At 45.4% G+C, this 13,231-nt stretch overlaps 1 long non-coding RNA gene across 2 annotated transcripts; it reads left to right on the top strand.

Moving 5' to 3' along the window:
* Positions 1-7,710: 7,710 nt before the first annotated feature.
* On the top strand, positions 7,711-9,126 carry LOC110679521. Of its 2 annotated transcripts, XR_002502552.1 has the most exons (4): positions 7,711-8,173; positions 8,236-8,384; positions 8,440-8,548; positions 8,603-9,126. It is a non-coding gene; the product is annotated as an uncharacterized LOC110679521 (long non-coding RNA). The 2 variants fall into 2 exon arrangements; XR_002502551.1 differs by having other exon boundaries at positions 7,718-8,173; positions 8,440-9,126.
* Positions 9,127-13,231: the final 4,105 nt, after the last annotated feature.

Below are 13,231 nucleotides of genomic sequence, written 5' to 3'. Positions count from 1 at the left end.
TACGTTTTGAGATTTTAGTTGCGCTTTAGCCCTCAGTGTTTGTGGTTCGGATTTTGTCTTTCGCTACCGGTAATAAGCTCTACCGCTACCGGGGAACCGGCAACACTGGCGCCCAACTGAAAATCCACATAGATTAACTACCGTTTAGCGAAATTTTTGGTTCAGTTTTGGTTTGGTTTTGTGCGATTTCGGTTATCCGGCATACGATAATCAATATAACTTTAACCCTTACGCATATTAAGCAACAGAATAATGGATTACACACATTTGACGGACGAAGAAGTGACCTACGAGTTGGCTTTACGCCACGTTGTCAATCTAGGTCCGACCACACATAGGGGGAAAGTTCTTCGCCTCAAGGCTCTCATTCAAGAAGAGAACTTGAGAGATAACAAGCCCACTAGCTCGGAACATGTTATGAGTTCCCAATCTAACTTAGAACTTTGCGAGTTGCAAGTTCAGCAGCTACAGATTAGCACCGAAGCAGCCATTCGGACAGCTAACAATGCAGCTTTAAACCAAATTCGTACACGTCTTCACCACTATCGCGACCGCTTGAAATTAATTCGCCCCCCCATTAATTTGCGGGAGACGCATGGTATGCTAACCGTGCATGTCGACGTACTATTGAACAAAATCTACGGGACAAGTGTAGTGAATGGTGTGCCAAGGAGTGAGAGTGTTGTGAGTCAAGCGCCATCAACCGGCGCAGTGAGACGAAGCAGTGGCGAGAACGAAGGAGCAGTCGGAGGAACGACGGATGCCACGATTCCGGTGGGCGACACTTCGAGGCAAGACCCCACACCACCACCTGTGACGTCATTCTCGGGTGGACAAGGACAAGGATTGCTGTTTTCGAGCTCGTTTCGAGCACGAGACAACGAAGACACTGGCGAAAGAGAGTTCAGACAGCAAGCCACATCACCACCACCTCCCTACCATCCCCGGGATCGCGGTCCATGGAACTCCTCGACACGGGAACACCAGTCGCTAGAAACCCGGGAACTGCAAGCAAGGATAACGGAGATGCAGGAGAGAGAACAGCGGATGCGCGAAGAATACTACCGTATGCGGGATGATCTGGAACGGTTGATTCGCCGAGAACGACCGGCGCCGGAGCGAGTGGACGAAAGGCGGATGCAGAAGGCGGTACACAACTGGCCTTTCAAGTTCCGCGGCGAGAAGGACACCACGTCACTTAACGTGTTCCTGGACCGCGTGGAGACCTTTGCGAGATCGGAAGGTATGAGCGACGCTACACTTTTAAGTTCCATCAAGCATTTACTCCAGGAGGACGCCATCGACTGGTACGCGCGAGCAACATCGCAAAACCTGTTGCGTACATGGGACCAGTTTAAGCGAGAAATCCGGAGAGAATTCCTGCCCAGCGGATACTCCCAAATTCTGCGTCTGGAGGCCAGCTTCAGATTCCAAGGAAAAGAGGAATCCTTTGCGAAATTCTATCGCGATATCTCAGCACTTTTCCGTTTTGTGGATCCACCGATTCCGGACGACGAGAAATTCTTCCTGGTGAAGAAGAATATGAACGAGAATTATGCAGCCATCGTCACAGCAGCGAGACCACGTTCGCTGGAAGAAATGGTAGAAGTCTGCACTGGTTACGACGAGACAAGAATGCTCCTGAATAGACAGCGTCGGATTCCGATTCCACACAGTGCGCTGTTAGAACCGAACTTTGCTACGCCAGTAGCAACAAACAAACCGCCGCCGATTCAGCATCAGCAGCAGCCACCGCGCTTCAGCAGAATCCATGTGGTAGAGGCGGAAGAAAGTAATTCCGAACAAGAGTTAGCGGAAGAGCACGGCGAAGACGCTTGGCAACACAACATCGACGAACTGGTTGAACAAGTCAACGCGTTGAAGCTGAACCAGGAGCGGAGATTTTCAAGACCAAGTTTAGGCGCACGGGACGAAAGACAATTCAGGTCGACAGACAGGTACAACCGTTCAGAGGCTGACGTTCTGAGAACAGGGCGGCAGCAAATGAGGGAAGCACAAGCACAGCAGCAGCGGCCACAAGCGGCGCCATATCAGCAACGGCAACCACAACAGCAGCCGGAACAGGTTCGAAGCAGAGCGGGCTGGCAAACGCAGCAGTGGACTCCAAACACGGTGGAGGAACCGAGCGAGAGTAACCGGCGGAGCTACCGTTTACAGCCAGAACCGGTCAGGCAACCGGAAAGTCGCCATGAAGAACAGCAAGGAGCTCCGAACAACCAGCGGATAGCGATGGTTTGCTGGAACTGTGACGAGGAAGGCCACAGGTTCATGGACTGCCCAAAACCGCAAGCGATCCTTTTCTGCTACCGGTGTGGACGGAAAGGCTACTCGTTGCGCAGTTGCTTCACGTGCCGCACGGACGCGGTAAACTACCCAGCGGAGAACCAGCAGTAGAGGGGAGCAGCTCTCCGCACATTCTCGGAGACCCCTCCGACATCCCAGAATTTAAAAACATAAACTCCATCATTATAAACCCCGGAAGCGACAATCGACCGCACGCCGTCATTTCAGTGCTCGGAAAAGAGCTCACTGCTTTGCTGGACAGCGGAGCAAACTGCTCTCTACTAGGAGGCGCAGTAGTAGGATTAGCAGAGGAATATGGCCTGCAGAAAGGTACCGTCTGTGGCGGAATAAAAACGGCAGACGGCACAAAACATAGAATAACAAATTTCGTCTATCTTCCCATCGTATACAACAACCGCAACGAAGTTCTTCCAGTGCTACTGGTGCCCTCCATTCCGGACTGCATCATTCTCGGAATGAACTTCTGGGAAAAGTTTGGAGTTAAAGCGGTGTGTTGCACAATCGAATCCCAGCAGGAAGAGGAAGAAGGCAGCGAAGAACAAGAGATGAAGCAGCTGAATCCCGAGCAGAAGAGACGTCTAGAGCAGGCGATCCAAAGGTTCCCGAAAGCGGTTGAAGGCAAGCTAGGACGTACCAGGCTGTACGAGCACCGAATAGACGTAGGAAACGCACCGCCACGGAAGCAACGGCATTACCCCATGTCGCCGTATGTTCTGCAGGAGGTGAATAGAGAGATCGACCGGATGATAGCGCTGGACGTGATCGAAGAGGCGCAATTCTCGCCATGGAACAACCCGCTGGTCGCCGTCAAGAAGAAGACTGGGCAGTATCGCGTTTGCTTGGACGCTAGACACCTCAACTCCATCATGGTGAACGAGGGCTACCCGATTCCCCAGATCGCGGTGATTACCAACAACCTCCGAAGCAGCAAGTATATCTCGTCCATCGATCTCAAGGATGCCTTCTGGCAACTACCTCTCCATTCCGGTTCGAGGCCGCTAACAGCATTCACCGTCCCATCCAGAGGCCACTTCCAGTTCAAGGTGGTGCCATTCGGACTATGTACAGCTAGCCAAGCTCTGGCGCGAATTATGACACACCTGTTCGCCGACTTAGAACCGCTGGTATTTCATTACCTCGATGACATCATCATCTGCTCCGAGACCTTTGAAGAACACATAGCACTTCTTGAAGAAGTTGCCCGCCGGCTGTGCCAAGCAAATCTCACGATTTCGGCCGAAAAATCTAAGTTTTGCAGGAAGAGCATGAAGTACCTCGGCTACGTGATTGACGAGCAAGGCTGGCGTGTAGATGATGAGAAGATCCAAGCGATCGTGCAGTTTCCAACTCCAACGACGAGGAAAGAAGTACAGCGTTTTCTCGGTGTCTGCAATTGGTACCGACGCTTTATCGCCGGATTCTCGCAACTGGCGGCTCCGTTAACGAACCTGACGTCAGGCAACGCCAAGTTCCGCTGGAATCCGATCGCCGAAGAAGCGTTCCTCAAACTAAAAGCAGCCCTAGTTGCGGCGCCGGTGCTAGCGATGCCCGACTACAGCAAGCCATTCGCCATAGCGTGCGATGCCAGTGATACTGCAATTGGAGCGGTGCTAACGCAGGAGATTAACGACGAGGAGCACCCAATCAGCTACTTCTCGCAGAAGCTGTCAGCGTCGGAAAGAAAATACTCGGTCACAGAGCGGGAGTGTCTCGCTGTGATCCGAGCAATCGAGAAGTTCAGGGCGTATGTGGAAGGAATCCGATTCATCGTGTACTGCGATCATGCGGCGCTCAGCTACCTAAAGTCCATGAAGAACCCGACGGCGCTGATGAGTCGTTGGCTGTTGCGTCTGAACGCGTTCGACTTTGAGATCCGATACAGGAAGGGATCTATCAACGTTGTTCCAGATGCTCTTTCGAGAACGGTAGCAGAAGCGGTGTTTACCGCAGATCAGGTGCAAGATCCGTGGTACAGAAAGCTGGTGGAGAAGGTGAAAAGCGAAGGAGATCAGTTCCCGGACTTTCGCATAGCAAACGACACGCTGTTCAAAAACTGCCGCTGTAAGAACGAAGTCGGAGCAGTCTGCCACAAGTGGAAGCAAGTCATCCCGAAAGAAGAAAGATTCCAGCTGATCCGAAGATTTCACGACGAACCGGCAGCTGCGCATCTTGGCTTCTACAAAACCTGGCACAAAATACAAGCCCACTATTACTGGCCGCAGATGCAGCAGGAGATTAGTGATTATGTCAGGAATTGTGCGACCTGCAAAGCATGCAAAGCACCGGGGAGCAGAATGATGCCGCAGATGGGAAACCCGAAGCCGGCGAAAACACCATGGGAGATGATATCAGTGGACTTTATTGGTCCACTCACACGTTCCAAACGAGGAAACACAGTGCTATTGGTGGTAGTAGATTGGGTCAGCAAATACGTGATCGCCAAGCCAATGCGCGCAGCGGATTCAAAGAAAATGGTGGAGTTCCTGGAAGAAGAGGTGTGCCTGAAGTTCTCGCGTCCACGGCTGATATTGTCCGACAATGGGAAGCAGTTCGAATCGATGGTCTTCAAGTCCTGGCTGGCGAAGAACAAGATCGGCCACATGAAGACGGCTTTCTACTGCCCACAGGTCAACAACGCGGAGCGCGTTAACCGCGTCGTAGTCACCTGCATCCGAGCGTTGCTGGACGGCGATCATCGAGAGTGGGACGAGAAGCTACCGGCAATCACGGCAGCAATCAACGCGGCCAGGCATGAGGCAACGGGTGTGAGTCCGCACGAAGCGAATTTCGGACGAAACCTACTGCTACACACGGACCTCTACACGCAGCAAGAACTGAACACACCGGAAGACCCAAAAGTTGCGCAAGATCTACGGCTATCAACGATTCGCCGAATACAGAAGCTGATCATCGATCGCATCAAAAACAGCCACCAGCGGGCGAAACAGCGATACAACCTCCGCACAAGATTAGTGGCGTTCAAAGTCGGAGATCTGGTGTGGCGTCGAACGTTCATCCTCTCATCGAAAGCGGACCAGATCAACAGCAAGCTGGAGCCGAAATTCGTTCCGGCAATAGTGAAGGAGATCCTCGGGACGAACTTGTACCTGCTGGAGGACGTGATGAGTGGGAAGAAAGGCAGATTCCATGCGAAGGACGTTAAAGCGGATTAAGCGTAACGTGTAAAGCTATGTACGCAGGCAGTGCCTGTCAACCAAGAAGCGAAAGCTGACAAAAACACCAAATGGGAGCAGTGACAACGAGCAGAGGCGAGCACAGTATCCACAATTCTGATTCGCCTCAGCTATACCGATTAGGAGATTTCTGTAAGGATTTCCGTTCAAACGAACGAGGTTCCGAAACGTTCAAGCTATGTACACAGGCGGTGCCTGTTAACCAGTATCAGTAGCAGTCGAAAACACCAATCACTGGGAGATTTGATCACGTATGCTGAGAGTGAGATCCCGCTACAACACGCTCCAGCTCAGCAACCCTAATCAAGACTGGCAAGGATTTCCGTTCATCCGAGCGAGGTTCCACAACGATAAAGCTATGTCCACAGGCAAAGCCTGTCAACCATTAATACCATACTCCAAAAACACGTACCAAGCGGGAAAATGGCAAAAGTCAGGTGTGATGAGCAACAACTTCTTAATGACTACCTCTCCACCTCGACGATTCATCAGGTTCATTAGAAACCACGATCCACGCCAAAAAAACCTTGAACACGATTTGCGACCACATCAAGCAGGGAGGAGATCCAACATGCGGTACCCAAACACTTCCATCGCGCCAGGAGGTGTACCGTGCGCCGTTCGCGAAGCGGGAGAAATCGCACCCTACGTCACTGGAAACGGGGAGTAGGGATCTCGGAAATGCACCAGATGTATTCTCTGATAGGAGGAGTGGAGACCCGGAGATCGACGACCAAAAATCGGTTCGACGCGGAGTTGAAGCTTACGGCCACTATCGGGCGCAGTGAGACAGCAACTGGAGGGCATTGAGAGGAGGAGGAATTGGCTGAAGCCTACGAAGGGCACGGGAGATTGGAACCCCGAAAACCATCGTGAGTAGGGAGACTCCAAATACCATCACGAAGAAGCAGAAAAGCAAGCAGCCTACGGAAGGCACGGGAGATTGGAACCCTGAAAACAGCCGTGAGTAGGGAGGCTCCAAATACCACTTCGAAGAAACGCAATCGCAAGCAGCCTACGGAAGGCACGGGAGATTGGAACCCCGAAAACCATCGTGAGTAGGGAGACTCCAAATACCATCACGAAGAAGGAGAAAAGCAAGCAGCCTACGGAAGGCACGGGAGATTGGAACCCTGAAAACAGCCGTGAGTAGGGAGGCTCCAAATACCACTTCGAAGAAACGCAAACGCAAGCAGCCTACGGAAGGCACGGGAGTATGGAACCCTGAAAACCATTGTGAGTAGGGTGGCTCCAAATACCATCATGATGAAGCGGACAAACCAGCAGCCTTCGGAAGGTACGGGAGATTGGGACCCTGAAAACCATTGTGAGTAAGGAGGCTCCAAATACCATCAGATAGAGCGGAAGAAGCACGTAGCCTACGTCAGGCATGGGAAACTGGGACCCCGAAGTCCACAATAGGGAGACTCCAGACACCAGAAAGTGAAGCGCACCGTAGACCGCGATCAAACGCAAGCAACATCATCAAGCTATGTCCGCAGCGAGCTGCCAACCAAGTAGAGGAAACCCCGCAGCAAAACACACCAAGTGGTCATGCCGTTCGCCGAACGAGATAACTCGAGCCCACCATCAAGATTCGACACTACAAGACTGGATGAGTGCACACAAGCCCTCAAGTGTTTCCAGTCAATTAAAATGCGTGGCCAAGGGTTAAAGATCTGGGGGTCGTCATGAAATCTTCTTCCCAAGGTAACGCGACCAGGGGCGCGGTAAAACCCCATTCTCGGGCTCATGACGATTTAGTCGCGGAAATGCTTCTTTTCTCAGTTTTATGCACAAACCAAAACAAACCAATTTAGTCCTTGTAAAAAGTTTGTAAATATAGCTTCTATGTTTAGTGTGCGATTAAGCCTATTTTAGCCAATACAATAGGCTAGAATCCGATTTGAATGTTTTGCCGTAGTTTGCTCGGATTTGAAGAAGCTGGACAAGGACTTTGGTCAGAGACGATTTGAGAGGTCTATGATTCTGCCAGGCGCAGCTGGCGTGATATTGAGTCTAGTATTAAGATTATGCAGTTTAAGCGATTTGATTTGGCAAGCAACCAAGGCTTGCGTATATGAGTTTAGTTTACGGTATGCGGTTAAAGAACCAGAAGTAACTTGAGGTCTGCTCAAGAGTTTAGTTGACCGACTTGTCTCTGACCATCATCCTAGGAGGATGATTGAAGATTTTGTGAATTTTTCATAAATCGTTTGATCATCGATTTATGAAAAATTCTTCCGCTACGGTAGGGTTGTGTTACGTTTAGTTATGATTTGTCAATATTTAAAAGTCAGTATTCTGAAAACTATCAAAATAGCAAATGCCGAACGTACTACGCTAGCCAACATCATTTCGCTCCGTGTATCAACGACCAATTCAAAACACGCTCCAACAAAAAGGCCTTAAGCAAAGCGACGACGCAAAATCAAGGCAACGCCGTAATGCAAAAGATCACTCACACAGCGATACAATTGATAGCAGTAGAGCACAGTCATCCGGTTTGGTCTCGTCATCGTCATTCGTAGCCGTCCGTTCGATCGCGGTAGAAGCGACCACGCGAGTGCAGAAAAAGCAAAGTTTAATCCCATCGGGAGAAAACTTCCAAGAGGAAATAATCACACGATCTATATTTAGATACGTGCCTAAAGGTGAGTGGGAGTGAAAACGTCCTGCATGACACGATAAACAAGATTGTTTCCAACATTTCAAGGACGACGAAACGAACCAGCAGATTAGCCAGCCAGCACCACGTTTAAGCTAACCTCAAAAGGTTCGCTTGGCCGAATACTCACTCTCCGAACGACTGGAATTACGGTTTACGGAGGTCAGGAGTCACTCTACACGACGATTTGCCATCCGGTAAGCCAAAAAACTCTAAATGCGAGAATATGTACTAACTAAAACTGCTCTCCAGCCACGAGCCACGTTGATCCACCACACACGATAGTGGAATCGCAGGGAGGACGTCATCTTTCCATCTGCACCATAAGGATTTGTGCAGAGCACGAGGCCTTCCGAAGGAAGTAGGTAGAAAATCCCTTCGAAATTGAGCACCGGCTAATCCTTTGGGATGCCAGGGCCTTTTTTTTTATTCGCAGACTGGTCTTCTTCTGCGGACCTTGCAGTTTCCCCTTTTCTGGGTAGAAGTGGCAACTTTCGTCGCACCGAGGATCCAGTGAGCGGAATCGATTGGTAAGACGAAGACACAGTAGACACGAGAGAGGCTCTCCAACAGGATCGACAAAGTGGACATCGTGGACCAAAAGGTGTGCAGACAAACGGCCAATACGGCAGGAGACGCATCAAGCGGAAATCATTCCGAACACTGCTGGTGTCGGTCGACAATCGGAAGTGAAGGAGAACCGAGAACAACCCCGTGAGCGGTCGAAAAGTCTAATAGCTGGTTGGAAGCGGTCAGGATGAGCGAGGATTGGTCATCTGATGAACCGGGCGTTGGCAAGGAGCAGCATGGGGGACGCCCCAAGAAGATAAGTGCTAGTTTATAAGGAAAACCTTGGCTTTAGCCAGCATAATGATTAGCTCCTAAGAAGATTCGGTCACTATTCAGGGATAAAACCCAAATATATGTATTAAACTGCGATACGTTTTGAGATTTTAGTTGCGCTTTAGCCCTCAGTGTTTGTGGTTCGGATTTTGTCTTTCGCTACCGGTAATAAGCTCTACCGCTACCGGGGAACCGGCAACAACGTGTTCGTGCGAGGAAAAAGTTCAGGAAAGTCTCCGGAATAATGGGAAAAACGGGAGAATACTAAGGTGTCATTTTGTATGGGGATTTCTTAACGTTTTCCAACAGCCTCGATCAAGGTGTTCGGAATATGAGACAGAATGAACACAGTGTTCGGCATTTGAAGCAAAATATTGTTCAATACTTTTACGTTAAAAAAATATTAAACAAATTTAAATTAACAATTTAATCGGCACACCCAACAGCTAACAGTTAGGCTTTGCGGAGAAATTAAAATGTTCACAAATATCAGCTTATTTATGCCCACCAGATGCATTTGAAGTCACTGTTGGTCTCAAGTGTTCGGAATATGAGTCAAAACGGTACTTGATGGCAAGACGAAGTTTACTGAGACCACTAGTTTTGATATAAAAAAACGAACTAAGCACGTTTCAGGCAATTATGTATTTGATTCGCAAAGATTGTAATCCGTTTGGCATAAAGTCGATTGGCAAAAGATTCGTTGGCATAAAGTCATTTGGCATAATGAGTGGTTTAAATGAGCAGATTCAAGCACAATATATTTCATACATAATTATCGATTTCTTCTTCATCTTTCAATTGAAAATGACATTTGAAACTGGTTCATTGGGATTTTTCAAAGCTTTTTACCGAGATTGGCGCCATCGAGTTCATAGCAAAGCGTGGTATTCGTTCAGTGCTTAAGGTGAAACAGTTTGGAATCAACTTCAAAGATTGCACTGAAACTTCAAAGGCACAAAGAAAGCATCCAACAGCAGTCCACTTTTTATTTTGACATTCGCAGACACACAAGCAGACAGTTTAAAATAAGAAGATCAGAAACGTTTGCCAACTATTTCTCCAGTTTAGTGCCTTTGAAACCGTGAGTAGGGGCACAAGTTGGCCATTGTGGCGGCCATCTTTAGATTTCGAGACGCTTCAGTTTAAGGCAGTGACTACTAGTGCCGAACGCAATTAAGGTTGTGTTTACATTGGTATGTTTCAACCATACCAAACTGAAAACGGAAAAAAAATAAAAGTTGAGTAAAGTTTCTAATTAAATAGTCAACAGTGGTTTTCAAGAACTGTTTCAACTTCACAACTTTAAGGAAACAATGTATGTATGATGGAAGTATTAACAAACAGGCTTTGAGTGATTATAAAAAACATGATTTGAAAAAGCCGTAACTTGATAAAAGTACATAACACTTGACAAAGACAAGCTTGATAGAAAAAAGGAGTATTTTAATGCAAAATATTGAAAACTTTGAGTTAATAATAGGTCTTTATTATTGCAGCATGATTCAAAAATATCCTTTATATAAAATCAGATTTTTGCACAGAGCATGACTTGAACGAACAACAAATTTTTGAAAGATAATATGTTTCGCAAAATTTTCGAAAAATCCAATACTCATTATAATTTTGGAAGTGTAAAGCAAAGAATATCCTATTTTTGAAAGAAAGAGAAATTTATAATTGAAAAAAAGTTTCGAAATAAGTGTTTGTAAAATAAAAAATGTTTGTTAAAATATTACCACAAATCAAACAAATGATTACAAAAGAATTGATCAAATATCAAAATACAAAAATGTGTTGAATGAGGTTTTGAGAAATATTGTCCTATAACAATATAATTCCAAAGAACAGTCTATGTTTGAAAGAAGGCAACAATTATAAATAAAACAATAGAAGATTAGACGGCGAGCCAATCTTCTGTGGATTAGGTTTTTTTTTGTTTGACGGAAAAATCATCTCAAAATATCGTTTGGCAGCATGGAAACATTACTAATTTTTAATGTATTTAACTGAAAACAGACCAAAGTATCACATACACCCCTTTGGGCTTGGCCCTTTAATCGTTGTTACATTATATTTCGAAAAAACAACTTATTTTTTAAAGAAAGGGTATATTTGTGACAAATATATCAAACGATTCAGAAAGAATAACTAATTTTTTAATAAAAGGCAATCTTTGGGTAAATAATAATATACTATTTGCAATATTTTCTCGATTGTTGGTAATCAATGCGTCGTTTAATGCCTTAGTTCATTCATGAGCATGGATTGTTGAATGTACCAATTATTTCCTAAATAAGTCTGATGTCGTCATTGGAATTCAAAAGAAATTTTAATTTTTTTTATAAAACACATTTTAATTTCCGTAGAATTAATAAATTAACAGTTTATAGTAAATTTAATACAACCTGTCTCTTCTTCTGTGATAGGTCAAATATAAAAACAAAGAAGTTAAAAATTATTTTATTACACTCTAAATAAGATTTATGCAATTGTAGTTCAGATAAGAATAATATAATAAAAGTTTTCATTTTTTCAAACACAATGGTACATTAATAAATTTCCTTGGAATTCTGGTTATGGGTCTACCTGGTATCCAAAAATGAAGTCTTTTTGATGTACGATTTTGAACAAATAATCTAAAGCGTAATCCAGTAAAAAGTTAGTACGGGTATCAGAGGAGTAGAATAACCCATATTGGAATATTACTAAAAACCATTTCACTAGACAAGATTGTTTTCACCTTCCTAATGCATTAAGAAAAAGTGACACATTATGCATTAAGGGTCAGAAATGACCCATGACTTTGAAACGCTCTCAAAAATCTATTTTGAACCAATTTTTGTTGTTTTAGCTCTACATAAAAGATGAGAATGGACACAAGGGCATAGGGTCACCTGGAACCTGTTTCAGATGGAACTAGTAGAGCATCTTCCAGAAATCTTTCCAGAGGCTTCTCCAAGGATTCCGCCAGGAGAATCTCTACAAAAATTCTTGGCATTATCCAGGAATTTCTCCAGAGATCTTATATAATTAGTCCTGTGATTTCTTCAGTGGTTTCTGCAGAAATTCTTCCAAGCATCTCAGAAAGTTCCTGTACAAATTCATCTTGAGATTTCCTCATGTGTTCCTCCAAGGATTTGATCGAAAATTATCCTAAAAGTGCGTTCAGGGATTTCTTCAAGAACTTTTCCAGGAATTGGTCGAGGAACTCACTTTCTAATGAAGTTTTTAAAAAGACCCTGGATAAATTCCTGAAACCATCGCTGGTTTCTTTGAAAACTTCAGTCGCGAAAACTATGTTTGCGAAACGTTGCCTTAGGGTAGTCCCTAGAGATCGCTGTAGTATTATAGGAAAGAAATCTTAGAGTAATCTCTAGAAGAATATCTGGGAGAATCCCTTGAGCAATGCTTGCCTAATCTCATGAAGATTCTGTGGAAAATCGTTAGAAAAAAATCGTGCAGGAGAAGGAGAATTCCTGAAGAAATATCTGGAACAATTTATAGAGAAACCTATGTAGAGATTTTTTCTGGAGTAATTCTTGGAGAAAATCCTGAATACATTGCTGGGTAAATCTCTGGAATCCCTACAGAGATTTTCCTGGAAGAATTCCTGGGAAAGTAATTCACCTTAAAGAACTCCTGGAGGAATCCTTCAAAAAATTCGTAAAGTTAGAAACCCAGACAAGTAGAAGAATTTAATGTTTAGTGTTTGGCATGGTATCTATTTAGTTCTGGATGAAAAATCATGAATTTTAAGCTGTCGCAAGATGGGACTATATTCTACATCACACCCTACCTGAGCCGGTTCCGGAATTTATCGGCCAAATACGGCATAATCTAATTTTTGGTATCCTTGGTGCTCTTATAACTCGTAATGAAAAAACATGAAGTTTGAACCGTCGTACCATACATGCGTATGAATTTCTGAATATGATATGTACTAGTTACTTATAGGAATATCAGCAGAAAACGTTTGAAAAATCCTTGAAGGAATCCTTGGAGAAAATCCTGGAGGAATCCCAGTAAAAAATACTGGAGTAGCCTATGCAGGAATCACTGAAGAATCTCTTCGCTAAATCCCTAGAAGACTCATTGTAGAGAGACATTTCTGAAGGTATTCCTGGAGCCCTATAGGAACCAGTCTAAAAAGTAGTAACGATCACAAGTTCTCCCTGGAGAAATTATAGGAGGAATGTCT

The sequence above is a fragment of the Aedes aegypti genome, chromosome 3 (assembly GCF_002204515.2).
Source record: "Aedes aegypti strain LVP_AGWG chromosome 3, AaegL5.0 Primary Assembly, whole genome shotgun sequence".
NCBI classification, from domain to species: Eukaryota; Metazoa; Arthropoda; class Insecta; order Diptera; family Culicidae; genus Aedes; species Aedes aegypti.
Note: the sequence above shows the minus strand (reverse complement) of the source record. Positions and strands in the feature narration are given on the sequence as shown.